This window comes from Vulpes vulpes, chromosome 5, assembly GCF_048418805.1.
Source record: "Vulpes vulpes isolate BD-2025 chromosome 5, VulVul3, whole genome shotgun sequence".
NCBI lineage: Eukaryota > Metazoa > Chordata > Mammalia > Carnivora > Canidae > Vulpes > Vulpes vulpes.
The window spans coordinates 108,902,668-108,917,703 of NC_132784.1; the positions used below are offsets into that span (position 1 = coordinate 108,902,668).

Consider the following 15,036-nt stretch of genomic DNA (forward strand, 5'->3'; position numbering starts at 1 on the left):
TGACACTTAACTGCTTTCTGAAGGATAGTTGTGAGAGGAGCCTGGCAAGGTGCACAAATACCAGAAGACTATCCAAATTGTCAGCAAAAAATCGTTATGTCCTAAACTATTGCAGCGATGAGAAGGATGAAAGGGAGAGGGCAAAGATGAGACATATGCAGAGGTAAAGAAGCAGAACTTAGTGAGAAAGGAGAAATGTATGTGCTCCCAGGTATGGCTTTGGTGACCAAATGGAGATTAGTCTCATTAAGAGGGGGGTATAGAGGAACAAGGAGTAGGTTGGGTAGAAGATAAGCTGTTGGAGATGTTTATGGAGCAGCTAAGTGGGTATGTCCACTGGAAGTTGTATTCTTGTGTAACTGAGATGTATAATACACCTTTCAAAATGTCTCTGTAGTGAAGCATTTTATTTAGTCTATCTAAACATGAAAACCAGGATAGTGACAACACAGATCTCCTTTGTTGGTTTAGCAGAGGTCTGTTGATTTCCAGAATGTTGCTCTTAAATTTGATTATTTAAATCCGAAATTTTTAAATTGCAGCTATGTCTAAATATTAATGAACCACAGTGATGCTTACATTCTACTTCAAGCAACTAAGAGCAATTCTACTTTAATTACATGCAGATATTAATACTTTATGTGTGATAGCTCACAAAAGGCATTTTAGATGGACCATTTGCACTGCTACCTGGACATTGCTACCTAGAAATCACCATCTGAAGCTGTAGAGTTTTGTTTTTGTTTTTGTTTTTTTTTAAGATTTTATTTATTTATTCATGAGAGACACAGAGAGAGAAAGGCAGAGACAGGCAGAGTGAGAAGCAGGCTCCATGCAGGGAGCCCAATGTGGGGCTCGATCCCAGGTCTCCAGGATGATGCCCTGGGCTGAAGGTGGCACTAAACCACTGAGCCACCCGGGCTGCCCTGAAGCTGTAGAGTTTTTAAAATGAAATAAATGTTAAGAATGATCGTTGAGGAAGTTCAGGTCAAGCTGGTCTTTAAACTCCTTTCCGTTATTTCAGAGAGTCTGGTGAGGTGTTTGTTGAGCAGTTAAATCTTATCAGGAATGCAATGTTCATTTACCATGGTAGTCAGCAAATCTTTTGTGTTAAGGTCTGGATAGTAAATATTTTTGTATTTACTTTTCAGGCCATACACTCTGTTGTAACTACTCAACTTTGCCATTACAGTATGAAAACAGTCCTAGATAGTATGTAAATGAATGAATGGCTGTGTTCCAGGAAAACTTTATTTACAAAACCAGGCAAGGGGTCAGCCATAGTCTGCTAATCCCGGAAGGTTCAGGCAGAGACTGTCACAGCTACTCAGCTCTGCCATTAAGGTATGAAAGCAGCCATGGACAATATATAAATGAGTATTGACTGTGTTCCAATAAACCTTTATTCATAAAAACAGTCAGTGGACCAGCATGGTAGGCCAGCCCCTGAGAACTACAGTGCTTAATATGTGCTATAAAGTTAAATAGGAAGGTAGATCCTTCACTGGTACAGCTTAATAAAATAATTGCTTATTGAGTACAGAGAAGGGGAGGAAAAGGGTGGCAACTCCCACCCCTGGCCACACACACAGACACATACACGCACACACATTCAATGTGTTTTGAGCCGGGAAGGGTGCATACTCAAAATTTTGATTTCTACTTGTCCCTTCCATACACTGATATTAACAGTGCCTGGAATGGGACAATATTACAGTATTGCATAGCTAATATAACAGTGTTGTATTTGAAAGATTTGTTTTGTATACAGTTCTTTTCCCCAAAATCAATGGTGAATTCTGACTTGTTGCCGCATCCCAAGTGGTGCTCATCTTGGGCAGATAATTTTATTACCCAAATTTTAAACAAGGTATTCTTTTTTTTTTTAATTTTTTTAAAAGATTTTATTTATTTATTCATGAGAGACAGAGAGAGAGAGAGAGAGAGAGGCAGAGACACAGGCAGAGGGAGAAGCAGGCTCCATGCAGGGAGCCGGACATGGGACTCGATCCCGAGTCTCCAGGATCACACCCCGGACTGCACGCGGCACTCAGCGCGCTAAACCGCTGCGCCCTGGGGCTGCCCCCAAGGTATTCTAATATATTAAAAATCATAGAAAAATCACCAGTGACCTAATTTTATAATTTTTATTTTAGTAGCTACATATGATTTCTGACCTGTTCCTCACTAGTTGTTAGCATATGTATCGGAGGATTATGAACTTCTATCCATTCTGATATACCTTAGCATTTGAAGTGTTACTATGAAATATAAGCTTCTCTCTTTGAATTAAAATGCTTGTTAGCTTACTATTTCCATGTTTTGTTTTGTTTTGTTTTGTTTACTTCTTAGGATCTTAGGTTACATGGTAATTGTGTAGATGCCTGTGAAATGAGCAGCCATAAAACAGAAGGCTTTCAGAAATTCAAATTATAGATGTACTGTGATTTCCCCAGTGAGGCCATTCTTAGGCAAAGAAGTAGGCCACTTGGTTTCAGATATATACTGTGGTATAAAGTAGTTTTAAGAGAACATAGTGAATTGGGGTTTTTTTTTTTGTTTGCTTGTTTGGGGATATAAAATGGAGTGATGGGGAAACTAATATAGAATGATTCAAGTTTCCATAATGATTGGTCATATTTTGCCTTATAGAAGTTTTTGGTTATCTGTTTTTGTCCGCTTGTTATATATTTTTTAAAGATTTTATTTATTCATTCATGAGAGGCACAGAGAGAGAGAGAGAGAGAGACTTGTTATATTTTTTCCTAAGATTTTATTTATTCATGAGAAACACAGAGAAAGAGGCAGAAACACAGGTAGAGGGAGAAGCAGGCTCCCTGCAGGGAGCCGGATGTGGGATTTGATCCCAGGACCCCAGGGTCAGGCCCTGAGCCAAAGGCAGATGCTCAACCCTGAGTCACCTAGGTGTCCCTGGTTGTTGGTCTTTTTTTGAATTTTTAGGTTTTATGTTGGAGATTAGCCCTCTCCGTGTACTGTAAGTCACACATAATTTATCTAGCTTGTCATTTGTTTTTGTTTTCTTTCTTTTTTTTTTTTTTTTACTATGTTTAAAATTTTTTTGTTGTTGTTTAAAATTTTATTGGCCCATAGTTGTCACATGTTCTTCCCATGCTGCTAATCCGGAATTAAATGTACAAAGAGAAGCAAAGAACAAAAAAGCTACCCTCAGAATGCAACAAAATTTGAACAAGTGGGGAGAAAAATGCTTATGGCTAGAAAACAAAACTTGTCTCTTAGTTCAGAGAAAAGTGTTCTTTGTACACCATATTTTAATGTGCAGTTTTGTTTTCCATTTAGGAAGTGTGGGAAACACCTATTTAAATTGTTTTTGGAAGACACCCCATTTTGCAATACAGAGTCTTCCAGATTTTTTGGGCTACAGATGTTGAAAGGTATTCATTCCATGGTATTCTCACTTATAAGTAGCTCTTGTCTGGCAGAGCCATCATTCAGCTTTCTGACATTTTGTCAAGGATGAGTAGAGGGGCAAGAATTCTTGCCCGATTTGTTTCCACAATGCAGCCATTTAACACCATCTCATCCAAAATGATGTGTACTTTGTCTAAATTAAACATCATATCTAATTCACTCACTTGGCTGAAGTACTCATCTAAACACTTCCACAAAGTTATGGATAAATTCATAAATTGCCATCTCATTCTGTCATTAACTCCAACCACAATGAAGAGAGCTGCATACTGTCGATATATCAGCTTGAAATCCTTAAACTCAATGAAAGAGCATTGTTCACTGGATCGGGAGAGACAGCTCTTTATGACTTCCGTTTCAAGAAGTGTACGCTTATTAATCTCCACATGTTCATAGTATTTAGAAACAAAGAAATTTTCTTGTTTATTCACCATTAGGAAAAACTTTATCATTTTTTTTTCTGGCCAGTGTTTTTCCAGATAGTTCAAAAGTTATGTCAAGAGGTGCCTGTAATTCTGTAATTAGAACCTGTGCAGCTGGGGGTGGGGGGGGAGGGCGGGGGGGGGCGATAGTCCTGCCTATGGCTCTGGCGACGGCTCTTCCGAGAGCCCCCCTCCCCCTTTCCCGCAGAAGCTTGTTCCTCAGCCCTTGCTAGCTACGCGGTGCGGGCTTCCTTGGGGCAGCCATTTTGACTTTTTTCTGTTTTTGTTTTCTTTTTAAAGATCTTACTCATTTATTCATGAGAGACACAGAGACAGAGACACAAGCAGAGGGAGAAGCAGGCTCCCTGCAGGGAGCCTGATGTGGGACTTGATCCCGGGATTCGGGGATCACGCCCTGAGCCAAAGGCACATGCTCAACCACTGAGCCATCCAGGCGTCCCTTGTCATTTGTGTTTCAGTTTTACTTACAATGGTTTTTGCCACACAAAATTTTGTTTGCTGTTTTGTTTTGTTTTGTTTTGTTTTTCGGTCAGATTTGTCTTTTGGATTTTGGATTATGGTTAGAAAATTCTGCACTCCAAAGTTATAAGGAAATTCATCCTGTTTTCTATTAGTATTTTTTTGGTTTCATTCTTTGCACTTAAATGATTAGCTAATCCATTTGGAGTTCATACTGGTGTATCTTATTGCTTCTTTGCCAACTATTAGGTGGGTTTTTAGGAAGGAAAACATAAAAACGGATTCATTTGAGATCACAGCTTACCTACTCCTTTTTTACAAAGACTAAGAAGCCAAAGGGTCAAAAGAATGCAGCGAGGTGAATGAATGATTGGTCTTGAATCTGGTGTACATGTGAATACAGCAAATCCTTGCCAACAGCCTCATGGGATTTTCTCTGGAGTGTCTATCTAAACTCACCTTTGAAATTTGAAGGTCTGTTCAGTCCCAGTGACAGGTGTTTGAGTAGAGGCACTCCTTCCTTCACATCTTGTTCAGATAAGAGGTCTTTTGAAATGTGCTGATGTCATAGGGTGAGCTAGGCAGTGTGATCTGAACCCTCAGGGTAAAAGAATAAGGAGTAGGCCAGATGGGTATCTCATGCCTAGAGAGTCTCAGAGGCTTAAACTTACCAGTGTGACTGCCTGTGGTAGCCGTATTCCTGCAGAATCCTTCAGTTAATCCTCTCTTATGTCCAGACGCTACTTCCTGTTTCCTATATCCAGTAATTCCACTGCTATTAATCTTTCTCATTTATTGTGTTAAAATGCACACAACACAAAATTTACTGTCTAACCATTCTCAACTGGACAGTTCTACAACATTAAGTTGATTTATGTTGTTATACAACTATCACCACCATCCATCTTAAAATGTTTTCATCTTCCTACATGAAAACCCTACATAGGCTCTGCATCACCCCTGCATCTCAATCCCTGACAACAATCTTTCTTTTTTCTGCCTCTATGAATTTGACTACTTGTATTTGTGGATTTGATTTCATAATGTTTGTCCTTTTGAGACTGGCATGTTTTCAAGGTTCATCCAATATTGTAGCAAGTGTCAGAATTTCCTTCCTTTTCTAAGGCCAAATAATATCTCATTTTGTGTATATACCCCTTCTTGTTTATCTGTCCATCAGTGGACACTTGGGTTGCTTACACCTTTTGCCCGTTGTGACTAATGCTGCTGTGAACATGGTGTATTGATGTCTTTCTGAGTTTCTGCTTTTACTTCTTTTGGGTGTATACCCAGAAATAGAATTGCTGGGTCATGCTGCAATTTTATGTTTTAATTTTTTTGCGGATTTGCCAGCTGGTATTCAGTTACTGCATCATTTTACCCAGGACTGTTAATCTTAAGGCCAGTTCACCACCAACCTGAGACCATTTAATATTAAAAGGTATGAGTAATTTCTCATGTTTTTGTTTCAGTGAGTGAAACCATAATTTCATTTGCTCAGGGTTAATTTTTATGCTGAACGTGTAAAAACCACGTGTATTTTATGCATGTTACCTCCAGCAGTGGGGGTGGCCTTGCTTGTTTTAACAGGGAAGTCTTCTGATAGTAGTAAATTAGAGTAGAGCATCTAGGAGAATGAGAATCCTTTCTTAGCAGTACCTTGAAAATGTCAAGAGTTTGCTGAAGTGATTAGATACTTTTACCACTGGATTTCCTGAATTTATGTTTTTAAAGTCTTTTATTTGTGAAAGATTATGACTACATTTACATATGTCAGTTAATAACACTCTACAATGTTAACCAGAATCCACTTCCTTTACTAAATGTGAGTGATGGTGTAATTAAACCAACTAGCTCTGTGCCCTTCATGACAATAATGCTCCCCTTATTATGATGGAGGTATGATATTTAGTGGAATTAAGGGCATCTCTCTGTTTCAGTCTTCTCTCCCATCCTTAAGAGCTCATCATCACATTAGTAATAATCCCATGATAGATTTTTTGTTCGTTTATTCACTCAACAAAACTGAACACAGATCTGTATCAGGCTCCAAGCTGGGTGCTTAGTATATAGTTTTAAACAAAATTGACACAAAATTATGGTCCTTGCCGTCATAGAACTTTTGTTTCTTGTGAAATTAAAAGGTTAATTTTTCTACCTATAGCTTCACTTAAAAAAAATCATTATCAAATATGAGGATATAGAAGTACATTTGTATTCTTTTTTTTAAAAGATTTTATTTATTTATTCATGAGAGACACAGGGAAAGAAGCAGAGACATAGGCAGAGGGAGAAGCTGGCTCCCTGCGGGGTGCCCAATGCAGAACTCAATCCCAGGACCCTGGGATCATGACCTGAGCCGAAGGCAGATGTTCAACCACTGAGCCACCCAGGTGCCCCTAAAGTTAATTCTATTATATTAGTCCTTCAGAATAGAAGCAGAAACAAAGATTGAACTTTGAACCTAAATTATGATATAATACTAGTTCACATAAGTATTTGTGAATCTGGTTTTCATCTAGTACATATTTTTTCCATGCTAGGATATTATTAATTGATTTACCATTACCTTAAGAGATTTCAAGGGAGAGCAAAAGTAATGCTATACTGATCATATGATAGATTTTAAGCCACATTCCTACTTCAGAAACTTTAAAGTGATGGGGAGAGAGGAGGACCGCATTGTAAGGTTGAAGAGATACAGTGTTTGGAGGTAAGACACCAGTGTTTGAATCTTGTTGCCACTTTACTGGCTAATTATCCTTGGGAATGTCAACATCTCTGAGTCTCTCTGAGTCTGTTTTTACAAAGGTGCGAGGGGGTTGGTGGACAGCCTCAACATGTTAGGATAATCAGAAGACAATGATATAGAATGTTAGCAGTCACATTTTTTAAAAAATCAACTGGTGCCCCCTCCTTTGGGGTATTTTTTACATTAATATTTGTTTCCTGGCTCAAGGTAGGATAAGGTTGCTTTTTATAGATTGAAACAGCATGATATGTCATTAACTGAAAATAAATCTAATTATGTTTTCCCATTTCATCTTTCTCCTTTTTAAAAATTCTGTTATGCTTAGTGATTATATGATTAGCTGCCTTGACCTTCACACTGCAACTATTTCTTTTGTGTGAATTTGTAGCAGCGGAAATGGTAGGTCTGCCAGCTTCCAGCAGGGGTGTTAAGTTAGTCCTGGGTATGACGAAATTCAAGAATGGAAGGAAATTTCCTTAATTCCCAAAATTAAAGTACTTGCTTTTTTTATTTTCTCCCTATTATGAGTCAGTAGTAGATTGTGTAAATGGTGATCTCTTGTATAAAAAGTGCTCTAAATCTCAGTAAAAACCCAAGCAAATTTACCTGGTAAACAGCTAAGGAGAAACTGGTCCATTCTTATGAATTTATATGACTGTAAAACCTATGAATAGAATTCTTTCTTTGAAAGCAAAAAGAACTAGTGGTACTTAGGAAGAATGGAAGAAAGAGTTTTATTTATTTTTTTTGTCACCCATCTCTTAACATACACCTTTATGTATGTATGACTATAATCTGAAAAAGATCAGTGAGAATTTGTCATTGTCTCTCTCAACAGGTGTATGTGTCAGGAGAATGATAAAAATAAGTAAATTTTATTTATTTTTTCATTCTTGGCTTTCTCAGGGCAAAGATTTTGATATGCCCTGTGTATGTATAAAAATAGGCTCTAATTATGTCATGTCAGTATATCTTAAGGCCATCAAAATGAGAAGACTAAATGCCTATCATCTCCTGTCCCTCATCATTAATATATGTCACTTTATTTAAGACTTAGAGCTTAGTTCATTAATGTCAGTATAGCTCATCTACAAGCAGAGTGTTTGCATTTTTAGTACTTAACTTCAAATGCAGGTGGTTCAGAAAATGATAGCTTAACTAGTAAGTGAGAACAGATTATTCAGGCATTACCTTAATCTGATCTCTTTGTGATTTGTATGAGTACATGAGTTTAAGGCTTTATTTAGAGTATTGCCTGTGGTTGCTGAAGATTGGTTCCAGTCTTTATATTATGCCAGGAATTCTTTGATGCTGGGAGTACAGGGTAAGAAGCAGTGGTTTCTACCTTTGTGAAACTCATAGTCTGTGTGGAAAGACAGACCCATAAGTGGAGTATGACTGATGCTCTTTATATGTGTGTGCATGTATAAAATGGTATTGGAGGGAAAAAATGTGCTATGGAAGCAAAATAGCTAAGGGATAAAACTAAGATTTTATACAAATGGGACAATTTTAGTTGTATCTTGAAGGATAAGTAGGGGTTTTCAATCTTATCAGAACATTCTTGGCATGGGAAATAATATAAGTAAAATCATGGAGGCTTGATAGTGCATAGTGAATATAAGACTCCTGAGTGGGGAATTGTTGTGTGCCATGGCTTGATGTCAGTACCTCACAGTACAGCATTCAGTGATTCCTTTTTCTTTCTCTCTCTTTTTTAAGTGTTTCTTATAGTGCAAGTCTGCTGGTGACAAATACCCTTGATCCTCATTTATCTGAAAATATTTTTATTTTATCTTTATTCTTAAAGGATATTTTCACTGGATATGGAATTCTGGGTTGACTAGGGTTTTTTTATTTGTTCTAATCTTTCAGCATTTAAAAATGCCTTTCCACTATCTTTTTGCCTCCACTGTTTCTGTAAGAAGTCCTTCATACCCGGCAGCCCCGGCGGTGCAGCAGTTTGGCACCACCTGCAGCCCAGGGTGTGATCCTGGAGACCCAGGATCAAGTCCCATGTCAGGCTCCCTGTGTGGAGCCTGCTTCTCCCTCTGCCTGTGTCTCTGCCTCTCTCTCTCTTTCTCTCTCTCTCTCTCTCTGTCTATGAATAAATAAATAAAATCTTAAAAAAAAAAAGAAGTCCTTCAAATCTTTGTATCCCTGTAGATAATTTTTTACTTTTCTCTGGCTGCTTTTAGATTTTTTTCTTTAAGTTTGGTTTTCAGCAGTTTGGCTGGATGTGCCTAGCATATTAAATTTTTTTTTTATCCTGCTAGGTTTTTTTTCAGCCCATTGTTTCTCTCTTCTTCTTCTTCTGTGATGCCAGTTTCTTACACCTTTGTCTTTTCAGTATTGTCTAAGAGGACCCTGAAACTCTGAGGGGAGAGGGAGAGATAGAAGAATCTCAAGCAGACTCTGTGCTAAACGACAAAACCAAGAGTTGATCGGTTAGCCAGCTGAGCCACCCCAGTGCCCCTATTTAGTTGCCCTTTTTTTTTTTTTTTTTTTTTTTTTAAGATTTTATTTACTTGGGACGCCTGGATGGCTCAACGGCTGAAGGCGGCGCTGAATTGCTAAGCCGCTAAGCCACCAGGGCTGCCCTATTTAGCCGCTTTAAAATACAAACCTTATCTACGGATTCCAGCATTTGGATAATATGAAGGTTGGACTCTGTTGCCTGCTCTCTTAAGTATGGATCTGGTTTCTCTTGTTTGTTGATATATCTAATTATTTTGGATTGTGTCTTGGACCTTGTTATGTTAGGTAGTAAAGACTCTGGATTCTGTTATTCTTTGGGAGAGTGTTGGGTTTTTTAGTTAAGCAGGCAGATAACCTGACACTCAGGCTCTATCTACACTCTCTCCTTTGTGGTAGGCAGTACCTACCTACCTGAAATCTCAAGTTATTTCAGTCGCAGCTGGGCTGCATGAAGGCTGTCTCACACATATATAGTTTAAGAGATTTGGGCAGTTTAAATGTAGTTTTGAACCCCTCTTGTTAACTGTTTTCCAGGATTTTCTCACTCAATTTTAAGCTGCTGTGGTTACCCTAATCCTTGTCTTTCGGTTTTTCGAACCAGTAAGACTTAAGCTTCATTCTGAGTTTTAGATACCCCACTCTGTACCAGCTGCGTCCTACTGTTCATTATAGGATTAAAAATACATAACATACATACGTACATATAACATGCAAGCATACATCTTGTCTTCCTGCATGCACTAAACCAAAATTCAGAACATTCTCCTTGATTAATCCTCAAATAAAGGGCTAAACAAGATCTAAGGAAATTTTCATTGGAAAGATGGTTAGGAGAGAGACAGATTCAGATTGTCACTTGATCACTTGACCCCTCTGACCCCTGAGGGGGTACCCCTCACCCCCTCAAAAAAAAAAAAGACCTTTATCACAAGCAAGGCCTTTAGACAACCTAGGACAGAAAATGTCATCAGCATTATAAAGGAAGTTGAATTACTCTAGTGCAGATTTGATGTGCTCATGTTCCTTTCAGAATTTTGATTTCCGCTTTGGAAGATAGATGTTGAAACCTGCAATATAATCTGTTACAACATAGTCACATTCTAGAATACTAGAGCCACAGGGGACTTTGGCTCCTTTAAAGTGCTTGGTAGAAAAGTTTGAAGGGCCCAGCAGGAAGCTTCAAGTCCCTAACAGTATTTTACCCGTTTTCTGTAGTGGGTTTTTTTCATGATATTTTGTTTTTTTTTAAAAAAAGGATTCTGTGGCCTAAAGGGTTGAAAGTGATTGATCCATCCTCCTTCTAGTCAACCTCCTTCTTTGTAGGGGGTTGGACATTTGAGATTTGGTAAGGTGAGAAGACATTGCCTTTTTGCTGGTTTGCCTGGTTAGCCAGTACCGGGACTCAAAAATCTGCTGCTGCTGACCCAGTAGTATTTCAGGGATCCCACTGTACTGCCATTGTTTTCAGTAAATATTTCACCTCTACATCATTCTCCCAAACAACCTATCTAGATAGAATGCGAAAACCCTGGGGCTGTTGGATAGGGCCATCTGAAGTGACTGGATTTCCACACAGCTTTATGGCTCTAATAAAGATTATGTTTTGGGAACTTGAGAAATTGTAATCAATCGGAAGTGAAGACTGGTTGCTTGATGCCAGAGAAACTAACAGAGGATAAACTAAGGATTGCCATGGCTGAGTTATTTTAGCCAAATGACTAAGGAATAACATTTAGCAGAATGTGTTTATGGCTAGTGACCTGGGTCTTCCCAAAATATCCAGTTAGCAACCAACAACTTCCTTTTCTTGATCACCGGTTCTTATCCTTTGCAAAGAGGAAGGAACGCAAATCCTGTAATGGTGTTTTTCTGGGTTTCCTGCCAGTAGAAGGCATGATTATGGGAAAATGTTTTTCCTTTGTTTTTCCCTTCTGACACACACTCCTCAGTTGTTACCCTATTACACAAGACTAGACAGAAATTCAAAATAGTTGTTTTATATTTTTCTGTAACCTTACCAATATTACTGTGTTTTACATGTATATTAAGTGTTGTTCCATATCATCTTAATATATTATTATAGCTTTTGTCTTTTAGCAAAATACATATTGAAAGATATAAAGGAGATAATACATACAAAAATATCTGTTACAGGGTCATGTTCAGTAAGAATGTATTGAATCATGGCCTGCTGGTTGACTTTTCCTAATCTGCATGTAAGGATAACAAACCTGCCTCACTGAGTTGTTGTGAGGATTAAATGAGAACATGCATGTGGAGTACTTAGAAGGAACGTAAATAAATAAAAAATAAAATAAATAAATAAAATCTTAAAAAAAAAAAACATACAGAGATTTCCCATATAGTGCCTGCCCCCACAATGCCTAGCACTTTGAGATAGCACCCATAGAAATATGTGTCTTTATTTTAAATTATACTGTTTAGGGGTGCCTGGGTAGCTCAGTCAGTTAAGCATCTGACTTCAGCTCAGATCATGAACTCAGAGCCCTGGGATCAAGCCCTATGTCAGACTCTGTGCTCAGTGGGAAGTCTGCTTTTCCTTCTGCTGCCTACCCTTCTCATGCTCATTCTAGCTCTCTCTCTCTCTCTCTCTCTCTCTCTAATAAATAAATCCTTAAAAAAAATAAGTTATCCTGGTTAGCAATATTTCAAAAAGTTGGAGGCAAGGAATGAGAAAAGGGCATAAACTGTTATTTTTCATGTATCTTTACAGTTTTATTTTTATTTATTGTTTTTTAAAGATCTTATTTATTCATGAGAGGCATAGAGAGAGAGGCAGAGACATAGGCAGAAGGAGAAGCAGGCTCCATGCAGGAAACTTGATGTGGGACTCGATCCCAGGACTCCGGGATCACAACCTGAGCCAAAGGCAGATGCTCAACCGCTGAGCCACCCAGGCGTCCCATATCTTTACAGTTTTATATGCATTTTTATAGACTATTTTTTAGAGCAGTTTTAGGTACACACCAAATTTGAGTGGAAGGTACAGAGATTTCCTGGGTGCCTGGGTGGCTCAGTCATTTAAACATTTGCCTCCAGCTCAGGTCATGATTCCAGGGTCTTGGGATCAAGTGCCGCATCAGGCCCTACAGGGAGTCTGCTTCTCCCTCTATGTGCCACTCCCCCTCCTTGTACTCTCTCTCTCTCTCTTTCTCTCTGTCAAATAAATAAAATCTTTAAAAAAAAAAAAAAACATACAGAGATTTCCCATTTAGTGCCTGCCCCCACATGTGTACAGTCTCCCCCACTACCACCCTCTAGCACCAGAGTGGTGCATTTGTTCTGGTCAGTAATCTTAAAATGACATTTCATTATCACCTAAAGTCCATAATTTATATTAAGGCTCATTCTTGGTGTGTTGTACCTTCTGTGGGTTTGAATTTATATGCATTTATTTACGTAACAATATAACATACTCGTGTGCTTACATAGTCTTCATAACTGAGAATTTTTTTATAGGCAGGCCTACTACAAGGTTTTTTATTCCTTTTTTTTTTTTTAAAGGAGAAGCAGGCTCCATGCAGGGAGCCTGATGTGGGACTCGATCCTGGGATTCCAGGATCATGCCCTGGGCTGAAGGCAGATACTAAACCGCTAAGCCACCCAGGTGTCCCAAGATTTTCTATTCCTAAGACAAGGATCTCTTAGTGGTTTAATAGGGGAAAACTGTACTTTAAGTTGTATATCTGTTCATGTCCTGGCTTGTAACCTCTCTGGCTCAACTTTCTCATCTCCAAAGCAAGGATAACTAAGGACTGGCATCTAGTCCTAAGAACTATGTGTAAACTTTAAAGTACACAGAAATGTTGGATGTTATTACTGCTGTGGAGAATGGTGACCTCTACTCTTTTACCCAGGTCTTTTTGCATCTTGAGAGCTTCAGTTAGTTCCTACACTGAAAAGACTTCATGGACAGGGAAACAGAGAAAATTTTCCCCAAGAAAAACCATCATAAGACCTGGGTTCATTTGTGAGACCATAGGAATTTAAAAAGATATTTAGAATTTCACTAAAGGATAGGATTGCATGCAGTAGATAGCATTTATATTAAAATGCAAATTCTTGAGTAATGTAACTCTGATAAACTTAATTTATAGTTCCCAAAGGAAGCCTAGGGCTCTTGCCACAAGTATACAGCTGCCTGGATTTCCATGAACTTCAGCCTTGGCTACTGAAGTGCCCCTGTTTTAACATTTCTATTGCTATTTGAGCTCTTCCCCATCTAGGAGCAGTGGACGTGTGTCCAATAGTCATTTATATGTTGTTATTTCATAAATGAGACTGTCAACAGTCTACCCTTCAATATATTTCCTATTTTCCTTTGATTTGTCTTCTTTAAATTACAGTAAACTTGCAATTTAAAGGGCATCAGTAGTTTTACACTAGTCTTTATCTCTAAAATGGTAAGGACTCACTTAATTGGCCCCTGTCTCTACAGAATAACTGATCAAGGATGCCTAGTATATTTTGTCTAGACTGTATTATTGTGTTTGTTAACTAAACAAATGTGTTTATCACTGGCTAATTCTGTAATATTTCAGATTTTATTTTTAAAGTAATTTCCCACAATGCCTTGCTTAATGCTGGCTACATCGTAGGTGGTCAGTAAAGCCTTACTGATTAAGTAAAAGAAATTGGAAATTAGTGACATTATATCATTTGGTCTTACTGTTTTGTGCACCTTTTTAGAATTAGGCACAAAGGAGCTATTTTTATTATAAAAGTAATACACTCTCCAACTTTACTAAGGAGAAGCTGGCTGACCTAATGATTGATTTTTTTTTTTCTTCTTAGCTTCTCAGATTTCATTCTTAGTAAAGCACAAGCTGCAGTATTGTGAGTGAGTGGATGGATGAATGAAGTATTTTATGATCATTCATAAAAATATTAAAATGTATTCATAAAAATATTAAAATGTAATTTGAATGAGTTCCTAAAGTTGTGTCTTCGTATTTACATATTCTATTATATTCTGACAGGGTACTATGTTGGAAATATAAACACTCAAATCAGTAGTAGTCCTCATTCCCAATGATGAAGGATTGAGGGATTGTGTACACTTCAGAGAAGGCTGGATATGGGTATTGTCATGGTGCAGTGGGTGCTCAATAACTATTGAGTGAATGTACACATGCTAACCTGCCTACCAGTGGGGTGTAGTTTGTTCTGAAGACTAGAACTTTAACACAGGAAGTACTGCTGAAGAGAACTTATCTGATTATGAATCAAAACACACGGGTTTTAATTCTAACTTTGTTCTTCATTTAACTTTGTAATTTTGGACAAACCATCATACTTTTCCAGGTTTTCATTGAAATTCCTCAAATGTAAAAATGAAAGAATTGAGCAAGAGAATATAGATGATCCTTATTTAAGGTTTTTCCCTCTTATGAATGCTATACAGAATCTTAACACCTGATCTTTACTGAAGCT

At 38.0% G+C, this 15,036-nt stretch overlaps 1 protein-coding gene and 1 pseudogene across 2 annotated transcripts in view; one reads left to right on the forward strand and one right to left on the reverse strand.

Moving 5' to 3' along the window:
- Positions 1 to 15,036, forward strand: part of TMCO1 (transmembrane and coiled-coil domains 1) — a 51,085-nt gene that overhangs the window by 34,652 nt on the left and 1,397 nt on the right. The window lies entirely within an intron of this gene.
- Positions 3,140 to 3,953, reverse strand: LOC112914318 (AP-4 complex subunit sigma-1 pseudogene; annotated as a pseudogene).